The sequence below is a fragment of the Sceloporus occidentalis genome, unplaced genomic scaffold (assembly GCF_023333645.1).
Source record: "Sceloporus occidentalis isolate IW3139 unplaced genomic scaffold, rSceOcc1.0.p SCAF_2, whole genome shotgun sequence".
In the NCBI taxonomy this organism is placed as follows: domain Eukaryota; kingdom Metazoa; phylum Chordata; class Lepidosauria; order Squamata; family Phrynosomatidae; genus Sceloporus; species Sceloporus occidentalis.
Window position 1 is genome coordinate 5252690 of NW_028316982.1, and position 26535 is coordinate 5279224.

The 26535-nt window shown below is 42.4% G+C and overlaps 1 long non-coding RNA gene across 1 annotated transcript in view; it reads left to right on the forward strand.

The window, feature by feature from the left end:
- Positions 1-704: 704 nt before the first annotated feature.
- LOC149317907 (uncharacterized) overlaps positions 705-26535 on the forward strand; it is a 34519-nt gene continuing 8688 nt past the window's right edge. The window contains exons 1-4 of the long non-coding RNA XR_016279942.1: positions 705-828; positions 4895-5018; positions 15558-15634; positions 24154-24295. This is a non-coding gene — a long non-coding RNA (uncharacterized LOC149317907). The remainder of the gene's footprint in view (positions 829-4894; positions 5019-15557; positions 15635-24153; positions 24296-26535) is intronic.

A 26535-nucleotide genomic window follows, 5' to 3' on the forward strand; every position in this document is an offset into this window, starting at 1 on the left:
TTCAACTGCATTAATTCTGCTGTGAAGATGCAGCCTATGACTTGAGACCAGGGTTCTAATCCCTGCTTGGCTATTGAAACCCACTGAGTGACTGCTGGCAAGTCACATCCTCTTAGCCTCAGAGGAAGGCAAAGGCAAACAAATCCTGCCAAGAAAAACGCCTGAAATCAAAGGACTTGAAGGCACACAACAACAAGCAAAAGAGTGCATGCTAAGTTATGGAAATAAAAAATCTGAACTATTACTTTCTTACAAAAAATAAAATTATACAAACAACTGCAACATCAAGTTTTAAGAGTGTTTCCAGATGAGGGTTTTTTAAAAAATTGTGCATTTAAATTGCCTCATTCACAGAATTATAAGTTGCTAATCATTATCTTTCATTCATAATAAACCCTTCCACCATTTCTTGTTTATGTTTTCTGGCTTTGTTAGATAACTTGGCTCTGTGCTGTGAAAAGTGTCATGTATTTCCATAGACAAAACATATGTAAGCTTAAATATATGTCCTGCATAATCCACTGTGAAAACCCAAACGCCAAAGTTTTGCTAAGCTAAATGGTGAAATACTGAATGAGGAATGACTGATCCCATTTTCCAGGAATATTTGGCTAATTAATACCAAGGTATACAGATGAGTGCTTTCATGCTACACAGTTATATTACATTGCTATAATTACTTGCCTTGACTATTATACAGATTCCTGGGATTTGTAGTTTAGTATGTCCTAAATTCCCTAAAGGCACCACATCCCATCTGATCTTGGAAGCTAAGCAGGATCAGCCCTGGTTAGTACTTGGATGGGAGACCATCAATGAAGATGTGCTGTAAGTAATGCTTCACAGTTACGAACTGGTAAAATCACCTCAGTATTCCTTGCATAAGAAAACCCTCCAAAATATAGGGGGTCACCACAAGTTAACCCCCAGCTTGAAAGCACGTACAGGTATTCACATCCCGAAGGCACCAGATCCCATCTGATCTTGGAAGCAACCTGGTTAGTCACTGGATGGGAACCGCCAATGAATATCAGGTGCTGTAGACTACATTTCAGAGGAAAGAGCTGGCAAAACCACCTCTGAGGATTCCTTGCCTAAGAAAACCCTATGAAAAATTAAAGGGGTTTCCATAAGTCAACAGGCAACTTGAAGGCACATGCATACGCAAAGCACTAATGCTCTCCTCCTAAATGTTTGTCAAAATATTTTGTAAATATTACAAAGCCCAAGAGTCCATAAGATGAAGCTGTGACAGTTGAAGTATCAAAGTGCTAGACTTATTTTTTTTGTGGAGGAAAGTATGAACATAATAGCTCTCCTTTATGGATTTTAATCAGCTCATCCCACCTCTGCTTCTGGAAAGGCTTCGCCAATATTTTTTGTCTGGCACTGCAAAGGTTAAAGATAAAACCTCAGTCTTTACAAAAAATTTTTTAAAGTGCAACCCTAAATTCATGACTAGTGCATTTCAAATCTGTCATTAGCAAATCTAATAATGACTGCATAAAGACAGGATGTTACATAACTAGGAATAATTGAGGGTCAGAAGACACCGTCTTAACTAAAACGCGTCTTCGCATGCCCATATTTTATAGTTCCAGTCTCTGGTACAAAAGTTCCTCCCATGGGAGGAATATATTCTGGGAAATGTTCAAACGTTTGCAACTTTTAAAATTTTTTAATAGGTGGTATAGTGGGTGGTGTAGCAGCTGACATTGGTTGCCATTCACAGAAGAGCTTTATAAAAGAGATGAAAAAATAAATGACATATGGAATGAAGATGCAGAGATGACCTCCAAATTCTAGAAGCTGCAGGAAGAGAAACTGGGAAGACTAAATTACCAGGAACAGATGTTGTTCCAGTAGAACTGATACAATGCATACGGACAGTATCAACTCCAGTGTTAAATATGCCAACAAACATGGCAAACAAAATGGTGACCAACATACTGAAACGTTTGGTATACATCCCCATCCACAAAAAAGGAGACAGAAAAGACTCCAGCAACTACAGGACCATGGATTTAAATTCCCACACAAGCAAAATTATGCTTAAAGTTCTGTAACATATAGACTCCAGTGCTACATGGAGAGAGAAATCCCAGGGGTCCTTCAGGAAAGGAAGAGCTACTAAAGACCACATTGCAAACATATGATGGCAAATGGAACACGCCAAGGAATTCCAGAAGAAAATCAACTTGTGCTTTATAGACTATAGCCTTTGACTGCATAGATCAAGAAAAGCTCTTAAAGACATGGGAGTGCCCTTCCATTTGATCCTCCTTATGAGAAATCTGTTCTTAGGACAAAAGGCAACTGTAAAAATAGAGTATGGAGAAACAGAATGGTTCCCAATTGGCAAAAGGGTCAAGCAAGGCTGCATCTTATCTCCTTACTAATTCAACTTGTATGCAGAAAATATATGAAGAGCAAGTTTGGACTTAGAAGAAGGAGGAGTGAAAATAGGAGGAAGCAACATCAACAATTTAAGATATATGGATGACACCATAACACTAATAGAAAAACATAATGGACTTGGAACCATTGCTAAGGAAGGTGAAGGAAGAAAGTGCAAAGGCAGGCTTGTTGCTAAACATAAATGAAACAAAAATAATGGCCGTAGAGGCTCTATATTCAGCCTAGACAATGAAGAAATCGAAATAGTTAAAGATTTCCTATACCTTGGATCAAACAGTGATCAGAACAGAGACTGCAGTCAAGAAATCAGAAGAAGACTAGGAATGGGAAGGGCAGCCATGAAAGAACTAGACAAGATCCTAAAGAATAAAGATGTACAACTGAGCACTAAAGTTAGAATCGCCAAGCCATTGTATTCCCCATCACCATGGATGGATGTGGGAGCTGGACAGTGAAGAAGGCAGATGGGAGGAAAATAAATTCATTTGAGGTGTGGTTCTGAAGAGGAAGAGTTCTGCGAATACCATGGACAGCCAAAAAGACAAATAAATAGATCGTAGAACAGATCAATCCTGAAGTCTCCCTGGAAGCTAAGATGATGAAACTGAGGTTGTTGTACTTTGGCCACGTCATGAGAAAGACGCACTAGAAAAGACAACAATGCTAGGATAGGTTAAAGGCAGCAGAAAGAGCTGAAGACTGTATGCTAGGTGAATGGACAGAGACTCAATCAGGGAGGTCACAGGCCTAAATCTACAAGAGCTGAGCAAACAAGTAGAGGATGGAGGGCTTAGAGATGCCTCATCCACAGTATCACCATGAATCGGGTCGACTCTGGAGTAGCTAGCAGCAGCAACTGGAAGAGAAAAAACTTATTCTTTTTCACCTTTAAGGCAGCCACTTCCATTTTAAATGAAGGTGTTTGATAACATGTGTCTCAACTGACAGCCAATTAGTCTTCCTGGAAGCCTCCCAAAGGTACCAATTAACCTCAGTTCAAATGAGCTCCTCAAGTGCCTCGTTGTAACATGAAACAGGCTGTTTCATAGATGGAAATGGGTCTTTTCCCCCCACAGAAGCACACTGTCAGATTTCAGCAGGGCAACAAGTGACTCCTGGAGAGAAATGGAGTCCCTTCCACCTTGACTCCTGGATGTCAGGAATTCAGGTGCTATTCGTACTGAGTCATCAAACTCACCAGTTGACCTTAGCCAGCTGCTGTCTCTCATCTTGGCCTTCCCCACAAGGTTGTTGTGGGGACAAAGTGGGGAGTAAGAGGTGCCATGCGTTTCACAGTGAGGTCACAGGAAGAAAATTGGGATATAAATGTAAATGATACATATTGCATCTGTGCATGGCGCTTTACAAAGTGCAGGATTATAGGTTCTTCCTTAGAGAAGTTTATACTCTTATCATCCAGCACAGACCACGACTGCATCTGTCCTGCAGGAACAATGCAGTTTGACATCACTTTTACTGACATGGCATAGAATCCTGGGATTTGTAGTTTATGGTGGCACCAGAGCTCTCTGAAGGAGAAGGATAGATATCTCACCAAACTACAAATCCCAAAATTATACAACATTGAGCCATGGCAGTTAAAGTGGTATCAAACTGCATTATTTCCACAGTGCAGATACAGCCAAAGTCACAGAAGAGAGGGAGTCAAGGTGAACAGTGAAGGAATATATATTTATTTCAAATATTTAGACTTTGTGACAGACATATTTATTTATTTATTGGATTTATATCCATTTGGCTTAGGGAGGCATCATTATGCAAAGGCATCTTGTAGCACCTTTGAGACAACTGTATAGAAGATGTTAGACTTTTGGTATTGTTGCTGAAACTACATTTAGGCTGTGCATTTGTTGTTGTTGTGTGCCTTCAAGTTGTTTCCAACTTATGGCAACCCTAAGGCGAACTTGTTATCAGGTTTCTTGTCATGTTTCTTCAAAGTGGGTTTGCCATTGGCATCCTCTTGAGGCTGAGAGAGTGTGACTTGCCCAGGGTCACCCTGTGGGTTTCCATGGTCGAGCTGGGATTTGAACTCTGGTCTCCAGAGTTATAGTCCAATACTCAACCCACTATACCGCTTAGCTATTATAGATGGGAAAAGCATAGCCCTCCAGATGTTGCAGTACTGCAAATCCAGCACTCCTCACCACTGGCTGCATTAACTAAGGCTGATGGGAATTGCAGCTCAGCAACATGTGAAGTGCCAGATTTTGCCCACCCTTTTGGCAATGAGGAACAAGGGTATATGCCAAAAATTCAACGGTCACATAATCTTTCAATATTCGCATTTGAAAATCAGTCATCTGTAACAGTCCAAACAGACAAAAACTCTTACCTACTTCCTCTTTCCAAATAAATTCTTTTGTTTTTCTCTCCTGTCAATGCTCAAATAAAGAGCAAAACTATAATAAAAGATATTATTAACAATACCATTCCTTAATGTTTATATAATTTTCAGTCTTACAGGTGGGAGTTCACTGTCAACAGATAGATCATTCAAGGTGTGCTGCCAGTTCCTGGAATCAAAATGAAATTCCTCAGTGGCCATAATAATGGTTGGTAAATTGCAAATACTAATAAAGGTACATTTTTAAAAAATCCATTAGTTTGCACAGAGCCTAGAAACAGGCCAAAACAAGTTCAAAACCACACTGAAGGCAAGGAGAAAATTGTTGTTTTGGTTTCCCAGAACCTCCTAAGGAGGATGGCCACCAACTAATTTTTCCAAACTCTGGCCAAGCTTCCCTAATAAACTTATTCATTATATGAGATGCATGTTGTTACATCTATCTAGTAGCCAGTATCTAATGAAATAAAGCAGGCTGAGGGGATTTGTGCCAAAGCCACCCATTTAGAGGAGCAATTCAATTGTTTTGAGAGTGTGGTTTCTTCACTCACTGCACTTTGTCTAAATACTGCATGTTGCAAGATGTGTGAGCCTATGATCACCTGGGAGTTCTTGGCTCCTAGTGATAAAAACATTGCACAATATGAAAACAGAGGTTTTATCTGGAAATAAATTTGATAAAACTTTGCCCTATCCTCCTCCTGAGGCCCAGTGTGGTGTGAGTGCTGGGTTACTACTCTGAAAAATCAGGGTTGGATTCTCCGCGAACCCATGGAAACCCATTGGGTGACCTGGAGTGAGCCACACATTCTCAGCTCCAGAAAACCCCACAGTAGCCTTTGGGTTGTCATGACTCGGAAACAACTTGAAGGCACAACACAACAAATCTTCTGCCTCCTCAAGTGTGCACCCTTTTGAAACAGAGTTACCACAAGAGTTCAACTTACCAAAAAGTTTCATGTTTTTCCCCTCTAGATGTGTAATTTACCACAAGGGAGCCAGTGTGGTTGTAGTGGTTTCAGTAGGCTATGACTCTGGAGACCAAGGTTAGATTCCCACTTCGGCCATGAAACCCACCTTGGGCAAGTCACAATCTCTCAGCCTCAGGGGAAGGCAATGACAAATCTCTGAACAAATCTTGCCAAGAAAATCCCATGATATGGTTGCCTTAGGGTTGCCCTAAGTGGGGAATGACATGAGGGTACACAACAACAATTTAATACAAGTTTGAGTCCCTGAGTTGTGGAACAATTGCCTGTGGAGCAGTTATTGAGATGGAAATGCATTTGGTTACTATAGGAGTTTATCACATGGGGGGGGGGGGCTAAGTGCCCTAATCTTATGCAGAAACTGGATTTAAATTCCGGGAATATCCTGCAAAAGTGAGATTGTTTTCAGACATGTCGGGGGCGTTGAGCATTAATCCGACATTAGCCTGCACAGAAAGTGGACAAAATCGGCCGCTTTTTACTTTCGGGATTTTCCTGAAAGTAAAAAGTGGTCAAATTTGTCCTTTTTCTGTGCGAGTTAATATTGGATTAATGCTCAGTGCCCCTGATATGTCTGAAATTGATACCACTTTTGCGGGATTTGTCCACTTTCTGTGTGGGTTAATTTCGGATTAATGCTCAGTGCGTCAGAAAACGAGCCTGCTTTTGTGGTTTTAAATCCTATTTCTGCATGGAATTTGGCCAATTTCCTCTTGTGTGATAAAACTGCAGAGTGAGTGATTGTATGTGCGCCACAGTGCATTGTAGATGAAGAGTGTGAAATGCTGGTTTTACTTAAGCCACACTAGAGCTGCCAAATGGGATATGCTTTACTAAAATTCCTGGACAGCCCAAATCCAGACAGACTTGTAGGTTAGGCCAGTGGTTCTCAAATCTTTTACCCCATGACCCCGTTTACATCTACATACGAACGTTGTGCCCCTGCTGAAAGTTTGTTGTTGTTCTTGTTAACTGCCTTTGTCTCAGACTTGACTCATGGCAACCCTGTGGATGACACATCTTCAAGACTCCCTATCTTCCATTTTTCTGCTCAGGTCCTATAAATTCATACCTGTGACCCCCTTCATAGTGTCTGTCCATCTAGCATGTGGTCTTCCTCACTTTCTACCTCCCTCCACTTTCCTAGTATTATTGCCTTTCCAATGAGTTGTGCCTTCTCATGACATGGCCAAAGTACGGCAGCCTCCATTTGGTCATCTTGGCTTCCAAGGAGCTTTCTGGCTTGATCTGTTCTAGGACCCATTTGTCCTCTTGGCTGTCCACGGTATCCTCAGCACTCTTCTCCAGCACCGCATTTCAAATGGATTGATTTCATTTGAAATCAAATGAAGTCATATGAATAAAAAAAATTGTTTATGTTTAGCATGCATATTGTCATAACTCACTCTCCATCTTGAACTCTCTCACACTCTCCACCACTTCTCTTCACCTCCTTTCTCTCCTTTGCAGCCCAGTGTGGGGTGATTGCTCAGTCTGGATGGTTTTCTAGGGAATCCGTGCTGCTAAGGGAGTGGATTGTCCAAAGGCCACCAAGCACACTCTTCTTGGTTTGAGGCATGCAGAAGAGGTTGTAGGGTCTTTTCAGCAGCAGCTTCTTCCTTCTTTCTTCTCCCAAAAGCCAGTCAGGCTGACCTTAGCGTGGCTCATGGTTACTAAAGGCCATAACAGAACCCTCAGAAAAGCTGAAAAGGAAATACATTAAAAAGGGGAATCTGATTTGTACTGTATCTGAGGTTGGACAACGGCATACTCGGGGAAGAAACTTATTGTTGTTAGAATCATAGATTCACAGAGTTAGAAGGGGTCTCAAAGGTCATCCAGTCCAACCCCCTCCCATGCAGGAACTCACAATCAAAGGATCCTGACAGATGGCCATCCAGCCTCTGTTTAAAGACTCCCAAATAAGGAGACTCCATCAAACTCCAAGAGAGTGTCTTCCTCTGTTGAGTAGCTCTTACTCTTAGGAAGTTCCTCCTAATGTTGAAGTGGAATCTCTTTCCTTGTAGCAACTCTATGGTCAACATCTGCCATAAATTGGCCATAGAATTGTGTTGGAGGACCTACACATTCCTAGAGAAGTGTTCTCTGTAGGAATCTCTATGTCTCCCAGGGTGATTTTTGGCAGCTGTTGACCATAGAGCTGTGCTGGAAGATCTAGAAGTTCCTAGAGAGAACATATTAATCAAATCCATGAATAATCAAATCCGCAAAAGTTAAAGTCCCAAATGTGGAGGGCTGACTGTTGTACTAGTTTTCCAAAACACTTGATTTTAACTTGTTCAGTGACACATTGTGACTTCAGCACATCTTAGCTGGCAGGTCCCATCTTATCACTATGATTATTGCTTTTGATTGATCTTTTAATTAGCTCTAAAATTCTTACTTCCCATTTAAAAAAAAATTGCAATGGCTATTCAATTAAGGGTGCAATATCCTTGATATAAAAAAGGCCCAACTGATATTTTTAAAATGAGTATTTTTAAATAACTACACTGCAATTCTGTCATTTCCATGCTCCAAATTTGTGCAAAAATGGTTTGAGCAAATAGTGCTGAATTGATAAAAAACATTTTTAAAAATCTGAGTGAATTGGTCTTTTGTTTCCAAAACCATGGGTCTGTCTAGCAGTATCTGACTCATCATCTTTCCTCCATCTCCCCATTTTTGCTTGCATGATTTTCAATATTTTTATGTTTTTGTGGCTTCACTGGAAACATCTGGGTGGTGTCTGTGCCATCTGGACTCACATTAATCTTTTTAAAAAATGTTAACCCAACTTTATATGGGCCAAAAGAACCCTGCACACAAATAGAAAAAGAGGTTGTGAGACAGTTTTATTCAGGAAACATGGACAATAAAATGCAGGCTTGGCGGGAGAATGGGTAGGGGTGGGAAATGATCCATTTGAGGGTTTTTTAAATTATGTTATTCAGTATAGCTGAGTGAAAGCACCAGGAGTGCTGGGAATGTGTGTGATAACTTCCATTTCTGCAGTGTTAAACACATTTGGGTGAAGTAATGGCCATCTAAAATTGTAACCCCAATTCTGACCCTATGCTCCTGTCGCAGTTACCCATCGGGGTCCCAGGCTCTTAACAGTCCTTTTCAGTTCCTGGACACTTGCTGGGTGTTGCCCAACAATTAGTCTTCTTTCCTTCCTCACTAAAAAGACTCCCAGGATGGCTTACAAATCATTAATTTGCTAGATCCCTGCCCTCAGGCTTACAGAAAGCTGAGAAGCAGAGAAACAGAGAGAGACGGCTTTCTCCTTGCCTTGTGTTTCTGCATGCTGTCAAAGCACTTCCATTCTCTTCCTGTGGGAGATGTTGCACTGGAAAAATCCATTTGTCAAAAGGCACGCTTTTACAACCATCTCCCTCTGTGCTACGACAGCATAAAGAGAGGCACAGAGAAAGCTGCTATTCTCCCACTCCATTTTGGCTTTCTTTTCTCATGCAATAAGGCTATTAGTGAGAGATGACATATAAGGAAAAAGCAAGGTGACTAGATGTCATAACTACTGAGAGGTCAAAAGGAGAAGCCAGTCAGGTGGGAGGGTTGGTCAGTGGGGACTTAGACAGTTGTATGTATTGGCATGAGGTGGCAAGAAGTCTGGCAGCCAAAGGCCACAAGGTCAAAGAGGCATAAGTCGGATGAGGCAGAGTTTAAAATATTTATTTGAACTAATCAACCAAATATTTGTCTACAGCTCTCTAGTCTGATTTCTGAAGGCAACTAGCAAACAAGAGGTGTCCAAAGTTGCATAGGTCAGTGGTACTCAAACTTTTTACCATTGGGACCCCCTTTATATTTATAGGTGGATGTCACACACACACACAGCCATTCCATGTAATATATGAATAAAAATATTGTTCAAAAATGTGCATACTAAATAAACATTTTTTTTTGTTTTTTGTTTTATTTAGTGTGCATATTTTCATTCACACATTCATGTATATTTATATTTTAACATTTTATAATGAAAGAACATTGTTCAAATTAGAACAGTTTTATTGAAGGAACTCCAAAATATAATTCAACATGTGTAAATTTTACACATAAAAATTTGGGAAGAGGGGAAGGAGGAGGAGAGATCAGAGCTTCCACATCTCATGCCCACCCCCCTTGGGTTCCCATCCCACCGTTTGAGAACCACTGGCATAGGTCATCCCTTGGGAATCACAGCTGGTACCTAAAAATTAAACAAAGGCAAGATCCATAGACAAATAGTGTGCATAACATGCACTGCATGAATGAATTGTCCTATGGCCATGACTGCCACATCATTTTCCTTCTGTCATCTCAGATTCTTTTTACACTTATAAACTACAGTTAGCTTTGATAAATCCATATTCCTTGCGTTAAGAAAACCCAATGAAATTTATGGGCCCACCATAAGTCAATAGGCAACTTGGAGGCACAAACACACACAAATGCAACTTGTTGGCATAGCATTGGTGGCATGTTTTGTTATGTATCTTCACGTTTGAAGTTGAAGGCTTTCACAGCCAGCATCCATACTTTTCTGTGGGATTTCTGGAATATATGGCTGTGTTCAGAACATGACCACATACTCGGAAAACCCACAGAAAACTATGTCTTCAAATTGTTTCTGACTTGTGGTGGCTCTAATGCAAATCTATCACAGGGTTTTCTTGGCAAGATTTGTTCAGAGTGGGGTTGGTTTTGCCTTTTTTTGAGATTGAGAAAATGTGACTTGTCCCAGGTCACCCAGTGGGTTTCAGTGGCTGAGCTGGGAATTGAACCTTGGTCTCCAGAGTCATAGTCCAATACTCGAACCGGTACCCCATGCTGGCTCTCACCATGAAACGTACCTGCCCAGCTATAACAACCTACGTTCATTAGATGGTAACAGAATAAGTAGAAATAAAAAGGGGAAGTAATGTCATACATTTCATAATTTCTATAGAAGAGTCAACATGTGTGGTTTGCTATATATAGATGACAAATAATCATCTCTAAGGAACAATGAATTAGAACCAGCTTCTTACTCATTGTATTAAGCATTGTCTAAAATAATCATTATTGGAAACTTTCTAAATGAGTCACTCCAAACAAAGACTTCCCTTTTCTAGTGGAAACCACCCAGTAGATAATATAAATCGTTGCAGAGAAACTGTAAACAGCAGTTATAGTATTATGTTGAGAACAGGAAAATCCCCACTTAATTGTTCCTTTTTTAAAAAAGGTTTTGCATGGCTTCTTTACCTCTTTAAAACATCTTTACCTCTTTATAACTTTCCCCAACAATATTTCTGTTGTAGCTGTACATAGTCCACAATCCTTGCATGAAGATAATCTGATTTATTGCTGTTCAATATCAGGTAAAATAGCAAGTACACATTACATCAGTACTTCAAGAGCTTTGTAGATTACCATTCTGTTTCTCAGGTAATTTCAAGGCTTGGGTTTTACATTATAAAGCCCTGCACAATTTCCACATGAGTGCTTTTAAATAGTTTGAACTGTTTTTAAATTGCCCCTTTTAAAGAGTTAAATGGGTAAATATTATTTTATCTTTTAAATTAATTTTACTGTTTTAAATGGTTCTGATTCATTATCATTGAATTGGAAGAGACCCCAAGGGCTAGCCATGCAAAGCACTCCTGACAGGCGACCATCCAGCCTCTAAAAACCTCCAAAGGAGGAGACGCCACCAGATGTGAAAGCACCATCTTCCACTGTCCAACAGCTCTTACTGTCAAGAAGTTCTTGCTAAAGTTTTAGGTGGAATCTCTTTTCCTGTAGTTTGAATCCATTGCTCTGTCTCCTAGTCTCTGGAGCAGCAGAAATCAAGCTTGCTCCTTTTTCAGTTTGACACCCTTTCAAATAATTAAACATGGCTAAGCCACACTGAGGTACTTGGATATAAAAATACAGTATAAATATTTTAATAAAATGAATAAATGCATTTATAAATTTATGCAGGGATGATGAACAGCTGCTCCTGTTCTTGTATTGCAACTCCTACGATCCATTGCCACTAATTCTGCTACCTAGTGCGGATGGGAGCTACAGTTCAACCATTTTTGGAGGGCCAAAGAACCCCCCCACTCCTAATTTAAGGATTCTAAAGTTGTTGTTGTTGTTGTTGTTAGTAGTAGTAGTATATTATTATTATTTTTAAAGTAATGCCTCTGATTCTGAACACAATATGATTATGGGTCCAAGCATAGATTGCTTTAACAGATCCTTGAACAACATCTTGGAAGACCATTTGACAATAATTATTAACCATGGTGGCTTTATGGAAGACCCATGTTGCAAGGTCATGCGAGCAGTGGGTTCCATGTTAGTGGGCTTGAGAATCTCCTCTAGTTTTAGTCTAAGGACCTTATTGCATTGTTTAAATAACCTGGTTTACCTCTTTCAAACTGAAGTCTAATTCACACTGTAGCCAGGTCCTACCACAAAGATTTTGCTGCTGAAGCCACCAGGCAAGTCCAGCCCATCTGCAGCCTGGGTCCCCGGCGTGCTTCAGTGGCCCTTTTTTGAAGTTGGAAAGCTCCCGATTTCGAAATGAGGCTCCCAAAGCATGCCTGGGACCCGGGCTGCAGCTGGGCTGGACTCAGCTGGCAGCTTCTGCGGCAAAATCCTTGTGATAGGACCTGGTTGCAGTCCAAATTATACTTCAGTTTGGAAGAGGTAAACCAGATTATTTAAGCAGTGTGATAAGGTCCATAGTCTGTCTGTCCTTTCTGTCTGTCTACCTATCTGGCAGAAATCTATATATGGAATCCTAGTGGCACAATGGTGAAATGTCAGTACTGCAGCCACAACGTTGTGAATTCGTTGATGGAGGGCTCCAAGGTTGATTCAGTCCTCCATCCTTCCATGGGTCAATAAAATGAGTACCAAGCTTGTTGGAGGCAATTGGCTTACAAATTGTAAACTGCTTAGAGAGTTCTTAGCACTATAAAGTGGTATGGAGATATAAGTGTTATTGCTCGCTCGCTCTCTAACATCATTAGGCAAAGGGATCTTGTAATATCTTTGAGGCTAACTGAAAGATAGAAGTTGAAAGCAGACATGTTCAACAAAGCAAAGTAGACCAAGTAGACTGAGCAAGTAGGCTCATGTTTATGAAAGCTCATGCCACCAACTAGTGGTGTCAGTAGGGTTGGTGTCACCTCTTGTGTGTGCATGTGAGCACTCTGTTTTGTCCTTCCCCCACTTGGCCAGACCACTACAACACCCACAGACTTGGAAGACAGTGACACCCCCCCAAGCAATCCATGTCTACCAGACTTGGAAGGCAGCCACACACACACACACACACACACACACACACACACACACACACACACATCTTCTGAGTCCATTGATTCAGAAGGCAGCAACCCCCCTTCCAGGCCTTCTGAGTCCTCCAGACTTGGGTGGTAGCACTCCCCCCGGAATACCACTCCACCATATGACACTCCCCTCTGGAGTATCCCCCGCACACTGCTAGTAATGCCACTGCTACCAACTTCTCTCAGTGTCAAATGTGCTATAAGATCCCTTTGCATACTGATTTTCCAGACTAACTCGGCTATGTCTTTGATTTCTATCTAACATCCTGTCATTCTCCCAAGATGTGACCCAAGGAAGTTTACAACATAAGTTAAAATAATACATTAAAAAGCCATCATGCAACCAATCCAATTAAAACATTAATTGATGTTGTTAGGTTGCATCTGCCAGTGTTCCCCATCCTGTCTTTGTTGGTGAGGGCTGTCAAGACTTCCAGGCAACATCTAGTTACACAATTCCTTGATCATAATGGATGTCTGCAATTCCATATTTATCATGACCTCACTGTGTTTGAAGCTGGATGACTATAGGTAAAAATTATAGTCCATCAGCCACCTCATACTGTGTGGCTCTAAAATGTGTGTGTATGTGTGTGTGTGTGTGTGTGTGTGTGCAAATCCCCCCACATGTTGATCTGTTATATGTTCTGCTTTCCTCCTTTGTTCTCAGCTTACTTCAGTTGCTGCAAACTGAGTCTGATGTGCCAAAGGAGTTTGCATTCCGCAGTTTCAATTATGGGAGAGAGAGAAGGTCTCAGAGGCATTTATCACATGGAGGTTTTTGCGGGGTTTTGCAGCTCAGATCCGACGTGACTGCAGGTCCACGATGCGAATTCACATTATAACGTGAATGTTTTATCAGACGTGATTCCTTTCTATGGGCTCTCCTTCCGTGGCACTTCCACAGTGATTCCAAAATGGAAATTGGTGAAATCAGAAAAAAAGTGATTTCCCAGAATTTGCTTCCAAGTTCACTTCGATTTCACTCTGAATTGGTCTGGTGTGGAATGCAACTTTGCTTCTGCTCTGGTAGACCACCGCAAACCCCCCAGGTTGCAAATTTCCCATGATGCAATTTCCCCCATTTCCTTTTGGTGGTCCTTTCACTTTCAGGGCGACTGAGGGGGGAGTGTTGTTCGCTCCATTGTTGCTGGGATAAGGCTGAAACCTTTCCTGGGAGTTATGCGCTTGTTAAACAGCTTCTTGTTATAATGTGAACTGGACAGGATCCTGTTTTTCACCTTGGGCTTCCCATACCTCCCATCTGCAATGAGGGGAAGGGCTATGGTTTTCTTCCATTTCCTATCCCCCCCGCCTCAGGCGCACTTCCCGGCCGCTATGTTGGAGGAGGAGGTGTGTTTGTAGGGCAACTCATTTTTTGGAATATATACATGTGTGTATGTGTGTGAATGTGAATATACATATAAGTTTGTCTGTCTGTCTGTCTGTCTGTCTGTCTCTGTGTTGAAATTGCTGAAATGGAAGGGAAAATTAAAAAGGGGGATGATTAGACAGAAAGATTCATGAGGCAAATATTCATGCAGTTACATGAAACAGGGTACAAGAACTTGCGCCCTTTTTCACCCCAGAAACGTACAAGGTCTCGATGCAGTCAGACCCCACTGAGCATGCACAATCGTTGAATCCCACCGGTGTGGTAAGACAATTCACACGGATTTGATTCCCCCTCGATTCAGAAGGGCAACCAGGTGTGATAAAACATTAACATTATAATGTGAATTCGCATAGTTGGACCCGCAGTCACCCCGGATCTGAGCTGCAAAAACCTCCGTGTGATAAACTCCAGATTCTCATTCTTCCCAGCAGGTTAAGGCAAAAGCAAACTTCTGCAGCTTCTCCTAGCTTGTGTGTTCTTCCTCATTAATAACTTTTTTCACACTCTTTCCCACACTCTGTTGTTGCTTGGCCACAGGTGTCCTGGTATTCATCTGTGAAAAGTTGCAGAGTATGGAGAGTTTTTATTTATTTTATTTATATCATTTATATGCTGCTTTTCTCCCAAAGTGAGACCCAAGGCACCTGGTGAGATATATAAATACTGTATTTGCATGTATGTTTTATGTATCTTACAGACACCTTTCAAGGCAACAATCTCACCCTGAGATTCTTCCCTCTCCCCATGCGGATGAGACTCAAGTCCAGACCCCTGAAGTGTGGGAATCCTATGCAGCCATGACAACGTTTTAAACAAGGAATCACAGAAAAACAAATGAACAAGCAAAATGAGGACACTTGGATGAATTCGATTAGGCACACGGAAATTTAAAGTTTAAAGTAGAATTAAAGAGGTTATGCCATACAAAACTGATTCAGAAAAATGATCCTGGCCCAGGGAAGAGATTCTTCCAGAGTATTTCTGCCATGTATAACAGCCATGTTCTTCTCATTGCAGCTCAAAAATATTGTTGATTTTCACCTATTTTATTTTAGTTGGAGAAAAGAGGAAATCACTGGTGAGCATGAAAGGCATGAGCTTCTAGCAAATCTTTCCCATCAACACAGAAAATGTAAGTCAGCACAGCATACTAACATAATTGGTTTTGTTTTTTTTTAAATTCCTTCTCAGATTTCAGGGCTTGGTCTCTTTTCTTCTTTGGTTCTCAGGAATCCTCTCTACATCTCAGATTTTGGCCCTGAAATCTAGGGCCTAGGATAGTCCAAGACCAAGCAATCTGGCTTCCTCCACCTCTGAAGAAATCGGGTGCAGATGTCAGGAATGGAAATATGGGAGTGATTACAGAGGTGCAATCAAAAAGCATTGGCACATCTATACTTTAGAAATAATAATAATAATAATAATAATAATAATAATAATAATACTGTTTATTTTTTTATAATAATACTGTTTATTTATAGCCCGCTTTTCCAAAGGAGATCAAAGTGGGTTACAACAAGGGTATAAAACATTATACAATTTGAACAAACAGTATATACACATCATAAAAACACTAGAGTTAAAAACACCATAAAATTACAGAGAATAAAAACCAAAACAAATGCAGTTTGATACCATTTTAAAGGCCATAACTCCATCCTATGGAAGCCTGGGGTTTGTAGTTTTGCAGTCTTTAGCCTTCTCTGTTAAAGAGCGCTGGTGCCTCTCCAAACTACAAATCCCAGGATTCTGCAGGATGGAGCCATGGCAGTTAAAGTGGTATCAAACTGCATTATTTCTACAATGTTGATGCACCCCAGGAGAGTAATGTTAAAGCTGAAGAAATAATATCAGATGCCTTTGGATCCACCTTGCAGTGCTGAGAGTAACTACTTGCCCCCACCACAAAATTATCTTGCCTTTCCAGTCAAGTGACAGGAATGCCATGGACTAACATTATCACCTACAATATTGTTATTGTGCTTCGAATATTTCATATTTGTTGCCTGGATTCCTGTTGGGGTACTTTCCTAGAGTAAAAATAGCTATACAAGCAGTTGTGCTTCCTCAAAGGTTGTGTAAGTGTAGTTTCTAGTGCAGCAATGGTTCTGTGAGGAATAGAGTTATGTCTCTTGTGAGTTGGTGGGTGAGGAGCTCTTTGACTGTTGCAAAAGCTCACATGCTTGATGCCTGGTGTGCAGTTGTGGAATCTGGTGTAACTACACTGGCATATTTTTTGCTATGCTAAACGTGTATCAGTGTGGAGTAGTCAGAGTGTTGGACTACAGCTCTGGAGACCAGGGTTCAAACCTCCAGTCGGCCATGGAAACCCACTAGCTGACCTTGGACAAGCCACATTCTCTCAGCCTCAGAGGAAGACAAAGGCAAGTCCCCTCTGAACAAACCTTACCAAGAAAAACCCATGATAGGGTCTCCTTAAGGTCCTCGTAAGTCAGAAACAACCTGAAGGCACGCAACAGCAACGAATATGTACAGGATGTTGACTAGAATGTTGATTCTTTGTGGCTTAAAAAGGCCAATATTTAAAAAGGGAAAATGGAGTGAGAGAAATCTGGTAGTACGCCAGAGACTAAATGATTTATTTCAGCATGAGCTTTCATGGATATCAGTCTACTACTTCAAGTTGAGGCACTGCTATAGTAGCCACAGGTATACAAGCACAGTTCTATAGTTGTGGGACTGGGATAGAAGGTAATAGGATAGACTAACACATCTATCGCTTTAGAAAATATTTCAAAAGTTCCTCTTTCATAGTGACTAAGTAACTACTTCATAGTTGAAATTCGAGGATTATCTCTCTGGGCAATATTTCAAACAATCCATTTAGTGTGGGAAATGGGAAGGAGAGACCTTGGGTTAGTCATATGCTCTCAAGCCTAGAAAACCCCTGATAGGTCATAAGTTGCAAACAAGTTGAGAAACCCCCGGATAGGCCATAGGTTCCAAACAACTTGAAGACACATCAACATCAACAAGGGAAGTATCAACCAGATATGAAATTATCATGTCTGGATAAGGATCAAATATTGTTTTTGAGAATTAGTAAGATTTGCTTATTGGAAGAAGTGTCTGAAGCAATCATAGTGAGAGAGGTGTGATTATATTATATTATACTCTATGTATGTATAAACACAGAAAAGAGAATCAGAACGATAATGACAAGGAAAAAGAAAGATAAGGATTAAACATTATGCCCAAGATTGTGCATTGGGCTTTAGCACCATAAATTACATGCATATGGACTTACACATTACTTGTGCCACAGGTAGGCAATGCTTGGAAATGGTGTGCAACTAAACCGAGACACCAGATGTGTGACTGAATGCACAACCAAATATTCATGCACATCTGGACATAATAATAATAATAATAATAATAATAATAATAATAATAATAATAATAGGTTTTATTTATATACCGCCCAATCACTGGGAATCCAAGCGGTTTACAATAGAGGGGATAACAGACAGTTCCCTGCCCACAGGCTTACAATCTAAAAGACACGACACAAAAGGAGAAGGGAATGGTGAGGGGGGAGGGAATCAGGTCCAGCATTCTTCTCTCCCTCTGAGGCCTGGACCAAGGCAGATGGACCGGAGGGAGGGCTCTGCTTCTTCAGGCTAGCCCCTGATGGAACTGGGCCAGCCTACTCTCCCTCAGAGGCCGAAAGATGACAGTTGGGGAGGGAGGAGCCTCTTTCTTCAGGCTAGCCCCTGGTGGAACTGGGCCAGCCTTCTCTCTCCCTCAGAGGCCGAAAGATAACAGTTAGGGAGGGAGGAGCCTCTTTCTTCAGGCCAGCCCCTGATGGTACTGGGCCAGCCTTCTCTCTCCCTCAGAGGCCGAAAGATAACAGTTAGGAAGGGAGGAGCCTCTTTCTTCAGGCCAGCCCCTGATGGTACTGGGCCAGCCTTCTCTCTCCCTCAGAGGCTGAATGATGACAGTTGGGGAGGGAGGAGCCTCTTTCTTCAGGCTAGCCCCTGATGGTACTGGGCCAGCCTTCTCTCTCCCTCAGAGGCCGAAAGATGACAGTTAGGGAGGGAGGAGCCTCTTTCTTCAGGCTAGCCCCTGATGGTACTGGGCCAGCCTTCTCTCTCCCTCAGAGGCCGAAAGATGACAGTTAGGGAGGGAGGAGCCTCTTTCTTCAGGCTAGCCCCTGATGGTACTGGGCCAGCCTTCTCTCTCCCTCAGAGGCCGAAAGATGACAGTTAGGGAGGGAGGAGCCTCTTTCTTCAGGCTAGCCCCTGATGGTACTGGGCCAGCCTTCTCTCTCCCTCAGAGGCCGAAAGATGACAGTTAGGGAGGGAGGAGCCTCTTTCTTCAGGCTAGCCCCTGATGGTACTGGGCCAGCCTTCTCTCTCCCTCAGAGGCCGAAAGATGACAGGGAGGGAGGAGCCTCTTTCTTCAGGCTAGCCCCTGATGGAACTGGGCCAGCCTACTCTCCCTCAGAGGCCGAAAGATGGCACCTCATGTGTACTCCACGTCCGCAACTTTGAATTGATGCCGGTGTTCCACATCAGACAAACATGTCCAACTGCTTCCATAGGAGAACTTATGCAATGATTGTGGCTATTGCATTTGAGCGTTGTTGTTGTTGTTGTTGTTGTGTGCCTTCAAGTCTTATGGCAACCCTAATCATGGGGTTTTCTTGATGAGATTTCTTTGGGGGAGGATGTGTGCCATTGCCTTCTTCTAAGGCTGAGAACGTGTTACTTGCCCAAGGTCATCCAATGGGTTTCATGGCCAAACTAGAAACCGAACCCTGTTCTCCAGAGTCGCAGTTTATAGGCAGCCCAAAGTCTTTCTTTCAATCTTTGTTTGTCTGTCTCTTTTTGCTCCATGTCAATTGGGATGTCACCCACTCTGCTACTCTTAATGGTACCCATCATGGCAGGTCCACCAGGGTCAGCCGAAGACATTTTATGTCCTGAGGCAAAAGTTAAGCCATGTAAATAAATCAACAGTTGAATCTTTCTTCAACATTGGCAATTGAAAAGGGTCCCTTACCACCCCTGAGGGCACCAAGCAGTTTTAGGAGGTGCAAGACACAGTCTGTGTGGATCCCATAGCTTTGTCTTCCAAGAGAGAGAAATGGCTGGGGTGCTTAGGGGACTAGCGAGATGGGAGGCCTCTGTGCACTGAAACATCTGGGGATGCATTAACTCAGCCTAGTTAAAGAAAAGAGAAAGGCACAGAGCAACTGATGGAAGGATGCTTATCCATGTCACAACAGAACAATTTGCAAACAAGAAAAAAACCTTGCCATGTGCATTAGTGAGATGAACCTCAGGGCTAGCACTTATCATACTTCAGCAAGGACATCTTCTTAAATTCATTCCCCTTCTCTGAGGTGTCCTTGACTAAGGGGAGATATAGACTTATCTGGACACCAGCCAAGAGGTGGAGGGAAAAGAAATGATAAGGAACCAGCAAAACATGAAGGATTTGGGGCTGGTAAAATTCAACTGTTCATTTGTTCCAGACTTAGGAGCTGCAATCCAAGGGGCTGAGCCCTATCACTACAAGTAGGGTTAGCACACTGGAAAGCTCCTTTAAAAATTGGATTAAACCCCAGAGGAATTTACCATCCTACTCACATGGGAGCCACCAACTATCACTGAATTCTAAAGTCTGCATTCACAAAAGAAAAAAGAAAAAACCCAGTGTCACAAAGAGCTTCTTTAGGACATGTTCTGGGGCACATTTATTTACTGGATTTAAATCCTGACTTTTTCCCATAATGGGATTCAAGGCAATTTAAGCACAGGCTTAAAAGGCTCAACTTTCATTTGAGATGTATTGCTGGAGAAGAGTGATGAGGACCCCACGGACAGCCAAAGAGACAAACAACTGGATCCCTGAACAGGTCAATCCTGAAATCTCTTTGGAAACCAAGGCCTGATAGAGAAGGGCGGGAAGTGGCGCCAATTCTAGGGTTCTGGAGCACGCAGCAACTGCATGCTCAGGACCCCTAGTCTGTACGGACACCGCCATCATGGCAGCCTCCGGTCCACATGGGGGCCGCCACGATGATGCCGCTGTCAGGAAGTGGCATCATGGTGTGTCCCTTCCAGTTTGTGACACTGTAAAAAAGAAGCCACTCTAGGCAGCTTCTTTTTGGTGGCGCATCTGTGCTGCAGCATGCAAATGCTGCAGCACAGACATGGGGCAAAAATGGGCAGCATGGACCCATCCATCTGTACTGCCCCCAAGATGATCAAATTGAAGCTGTTATAATGCAAAGCCAAAGGCTTTCATGGCTAGCATCCATAGTTTTTTGTGGATTTTTCGGGCTATGTGGTCATGTTCTAAAAGAGTTTATTCCTTACATTTTGCCAGCATCTGTGAGGCTGTTGTACTTTGGCCACATCGTGAGAAGGCAAGAATCATTGGAAAAGACAATGGAGGAAGGAAGCAGAAAGAGAGAAAGACCACACACTAGATTGAAAGAATCAATTAGGGAGGTCACAAGCGTGAATTTACAGAATCTAACCAGATTGGTGGAGAATAGGGAGACTTGGAGATGTCTCATCCACATGACTGCCATGAATCATAGAATCATAGAATCATAGAGTTGGAAGAGACTGCAAGGGTCATCCAGTCCAACCCCATTCTGCCATGCAGGAACTCTCAATCAAAGCATCCCTGACAGATGGCCATCCAGCCTCTGCTTAAAGACCTCAAGGAAGGAGACTCCACTACACTCCGAGGGAGTTTGTTCCACTGTCGAACAGCCCTTACTGTCAGGAAGTTCTTCCTAATGTTGAGGTGGAATCTCTTTTCCTGTAGCTTGCATCCATTGTTCCGGGTCCTAGTCTCTGGAGCAGCTGAAAACAAGGAGTTTATCAGACTCGAGTTTTTGGCGATTTTTCCTGCCTATCGCGCAATGTTAGCGTCACCAACGTTGCGCAATAATGTGAAAGCGTGATGTCCTTCCAGACGCCATTCATTTCTATGGGATCCCGTTGCGCAACGCTCCCATAGTTTAAGCGTCATTCCTCTCCTTTTTGGGCATTGCAGGCAAAAAGGGAAGCCAGGCCATGGTCTCCCGTTATCCTTGCGAAATATGTTGCGAAATGGTTTGGTGTGGTGGGCAGCAACACAACGCAACGCAAAAGTTACTGATTGCAAAGTTCCCATTATGCTGGGCTGCTTTTTGACCCCATTCCCTTCTGGTGGCCTTCCTTTTTCAGGACAACCCCTTGGAGGAGGGGTTTGCCTTGTCTTGCATGAACACCTAGGAGGCTTCCAATGTAAGGAACCCCTAGGGGTCATCCATTCCAGCCCCATTCCTCTGCCCTGCAAGGACACCTGGGGGGCTGCAAATGCAAGGGTCCCCTAGGGGTCATCCATCCCAGCCCCATTCCTCTTTCCTGCATGGACACCTAGGAGGCTGTAAACGACAGGGGCCCCTAGGGGTCATCTATTCCAGGCCCATAACTAGGATCCACGCAAAAGCTAGTACTCAGGGAGCTGGAGCTAGCTAGCATGAACACTTGCATGCACACACTGTAGGCGAAAACAGGAAACAGGAAACTGGAAGGGGCTTCTCCCCTTTCCCCTCTCCCCCCCCCCCCCCGGAAGCATAAAGGTCAGGATGCCACCAAAACCTCCAAGGCGCATGCGCAAATATGTTGTTGCGAAATGCGAAAGACAAAAGGAAGGCGCTGGTGTAGTAAATAGTTCTGCAATGCATGGTTTGGCATCACGGAAATCGCAACTTTCGCGCAATTGTAGTGCGGTTGTAGCGCTAACATAATGTTACGGGGGGATAACGGAAAAGCAAGCAATGTGGTAAGACATCGCACGAAACAGTCATTTCGCAACGTTCTTTACACTTCCTTAGTGCAATTGCAGGGTCCAAAACTTGAGTCTGGTAAACTCCCAAGTCATCTCCCTCCTCAGTATGACATCCCTCTGAGGAGGGAGCTGAGTTGGGGCTGCACAAGGGCAGTTAACAAGAACACTTAGCTCTTCTCTAAGAAAACAACAAGCCTTTTCCTAGGTGGTTTCCTTGCCCTTCTCTTTGCACCAGTGGTTTTCAAACTTTCAGGAGCCCTCGCCATATCCTGAAATCTGTGCTGAGAAACTATTAGATGTTTCTGGGGGTTTTTTTTTGTGTGGGTGGGAGTTCCTAAGTATCTAAAGCCATATGGTATGCTAGCTGGGTGATTTTCCAAGAGAGTACACCCTTACAGTGACCTTTGGAATCCCCCATGCTATTGGGGCAATGAATGCATTTTTGGCTTTCATCCAGACTTTATTATTAAAGATGTTGAGAAACTGGAGCATGTCCAAAGGAGGGCGACTAAAATGGTGAAGGGTCTGGAAACCATGCCCTATGAGGAACGACTTAGAGAGCTGGGGATGTTTAGCCTGGAGAAGAGAAAGTTAAGAGGTGATATGATAGCCCTGTTTAAATATTTGAAGGAAAGTCATATTGAGGAGGGAGAAAGCTTGTTTTCTGCTGCTCTAGGGAACAGGACACAGAACAATGGATGTAAGCTACAGGAACAGAGATTCCAGATCAACATTAGGAGGAACTTCCTGACAGTAAGGGCTGTTCAACACTGGAACACACTCCTTCCTCGGAGAGTAGTGGAGTCTCCTTCCTTGGAGGTCTTTAAGAAGAGGCTGGATGACCATCTGTCAGGGATGCTTTGATTTAGATTTCCTGCATGGCAGAATGGGGGTGGACTGGATGGCTCTTGAGGTCTCTTCCAACTCTATGATTCTCTGATTCTATTATTATTATTACTATCATCATTATTATTAGTTTTGTGTATACATACTAAATATTACATCAACAAAACAATCACACAAATACATAATTAAATCTATCAACATCCTCAAGTTACCATGTTTGCTTTCATTGCAATAAGGATATATTTAATATTCAGATTCTTAACAGGACTTCTTTGCTTGGAATTAATATGTCTAATTTCCTTCCTTCCTTCTCTCTTTTCTCCCATCTTCTTCTATTTTTCCATTTCCTTATTCCTTTCCCCTCTCTATCACTCTTTCTATCTTCCTTCACCCTCTTATTAGTTCTTTTCAATCCCATTCCATTTGCTTGCTATCCTCCTTATCATCTCTCCCTTTATAACTTCCTTCTCTTTTCCTCCCTCCTTCCACTTCCTCCTGGCTTTCATCCAGACTTTAAAGATGCTGTCTGTGGTGCTGAACACTAGCCCCAGAGTAGGCTCAGTATATTGGAAATTTGCTTTAAACTTAGTATTAAAACTCAGAGTGGACTCACTCTTCCTACTGCCCTAGAAACCCACCAACTGCCAGTGCATCCCAAAGCAAATTGAGTACCCTTTTCCGGCTGACTGCTTGGCATTACATTGTTTTCCTTTGTATCAAAGCTTGGGAAAGTTCTTGTTTTTAAATGTAGAAACTTTGAGAATTCTCTAGCCAACATGGTCAGAAAAACTCAGGCATTCTGGGATCTTGGCATATTTTTGGAACCATTTTGGTGGCCCATGTTCCTGGGGCAGGATTTTTCTTTTCATTAGGTTACTTATACTTCTCAGAGCCTTCTCAAGTCAGTATGGAGAAGAAGACCTTTTCACTCACTCTCTCCCTCCTCTGTTCTCTCTGCCCTTCCCACTTTTTCTCTTTTGCTCACAGGTCACAATGCCCTAACGGATTTTCTGGTCTAACTGGTTTCTTGAAGCATATGAAAACCAAAGTGTGCCCATATGTTGCATTTCAGGTTACAGCATTGATCTAGCTTTGTGGCAACTGAAGCATTTCTGTGATTACTCAGAGTGTAAGTAGAAACTGTACCTGGGGAAGAATATACAGGCAAACCTCAGTTAACAAAGCTCCTGACTGCACAGTTCCTTTTTTTAAAAAACTCATCTTCATCCTCTGTCTAGCTGGAAGGCTTTTAGCAGCTTTAGCATTGGGAAGATGGTGAAGGAAGTCTGCAGAAACAGAGACGTCTAGTGCTGGGTTGCAGCATCATGTCAGAAATAAATAATGCCATAAATAAAGCTTGAGCTGAGAAAGAGCAGGATTCTCCTCCAGACAATCCTACTACAGCTGTACGTATCTTCATACAATAGGCAAAATGAACAGCAGCTGCCTTCAGACCCTGTTGCTAAGCATGCATAAGCAATAAGAGAGAGAGAAAAGGCAAGAGCAGATGAACCCACCTCACCAGTTACTCCCAGCATGTTTTTTTAAAAAAACAACCCTATAGATCCATAAGTCTGGCCCCAAAACAGAGATCATAGGAAAAGTAGAAGCAGTTGAAAGCAAAAGTCAAACCTAGATGCTTTTGAGGAAAAGCCTTGAACTAATCTCTAAACAGTTCAAAAATGTTTTTACTTATAATAAATAATAAATTCTATTTATTTCTCGCCTCTCCTCAAGGCTTGAGGTGGGGTACAGCATATTAAAATACAAAACACAATAAAAAACACATAAACCCATGGTTAAAATACAACACTATGAAATCATTAAAATACATGCATAGGCATTCATATACAAATTAAAAAGTCATGATTTAAAATTGACTGGGTAGGCCTGCCAGAAGAGAGATGTCTTTAATGCTGTTTTAAATGCAGTCGGCGTTTTCAGCTGTCGTATCTCCTCTGGCAAAGTTTATGCAAAGTTTACTGGTGCTAGTACTACAGCAGAGAATCTGTCAGAGAATCTGTAATCTTGTTTCACTTCACATGCACACATTGTTAGTGCTGAATAAAAAATTGCTGAAACATGTTTTTATGGTGGGGGGGGGGGGTCTGTTCCAAATTATTTTCATGCTATTTCTGCCTCTGGTGGCAAAGTTTATGTTAAAGGTCCAAAACACACTGCAGAAATAATCCAGTTTGAGGCCGCTTTAACTGCCCTGTGCTAGGGAATCCTGGGGACAATAGTATATTGTGGCACCAGAGCTCTCTGGCAGAGAAGGCTAAATGTTTCATAAAACTACAGTCCCCAGGATTCTCTAGCATTGAGCCAGGGCATTTAAAGCGGTCTCAAACTGGATTATTTCTGCAGTGTGTTTTGGACCAAAGAAATAAAGAAGTAAAAAAAAGTTTTACTATTGTTGCTCCAAACATGACAGTCCTTGCTGAAATTCCCTCTTCTATGCAACCATTAAAAGTACAGGAGCCCTGTCCCTTATTTCACCTGGCAACCCTATCTGCAAGGAGCAGATTCAGAGCATTCTGACAGCATCCTTTATTGCAAACAGAGGGAATAACAACATGCCAGGGCAGGAACAGCAGAAAGCCCATGGGGCCTAGGAGGTCACCTGGGATGTCTGCTGATGGGTTCTGTTCTTAACATGCAAAGAAGTATGTGATCCATACTTCTCTTTTGTTTTGCCACTCTTCACAATTCAAAAGGGATGTTGACAAGCTGAAGCAGGTCCAGAGGAGGGTGACCAAAATGGTGAAAGATCTGGAAATCATGCCCTAAGAGGAGCTACTTAGGGAGCTGGGTATGTTTAGTCTGGAGAAGAGAAGGTTAAGAGGTGATATGATAACCTTGTTTAAATATTTGAAGGGGTGTCATGTTGAGGATGGAGGCTGGAGCAAGCTTGTTTTCTGCTGCTCCAGAGACTAGGACCTGGAGCAATGGATGCAAACTACAGAAAAAGAGATTCCAGCTCAACATTAGGAGGAACTTCCTGACAGTAAGAGCTGTTCAACAGTGGAAGACACTTCCTTGGAGTATAGTGGAGTCTCATTCTTTGTTGGTTTTTAAACAGAGTCTGGATGGCCATCTGTCCCAGGGAGTGCTTTGATTGTTTGTTCCTGCATGGCATGGAGTTGGACTGGATGGCCTTTGAGGTCTCTTCCAGCTCCATGGCCTGGTACATACCTCCGGAAAAGACCAGAATGGATGCAACCTGTTTTCCTGTGGAGGGACACCACAGCAGCCAAACTGTGCGGTGTCCCTCCATCCCAAAAAGAACCAGGAAAAACTGGGTTCTTTTTGGGTTACTGTGCGCACGTCACTTGTGCATGCACTCATGACATAAGTGATGCACAGCAA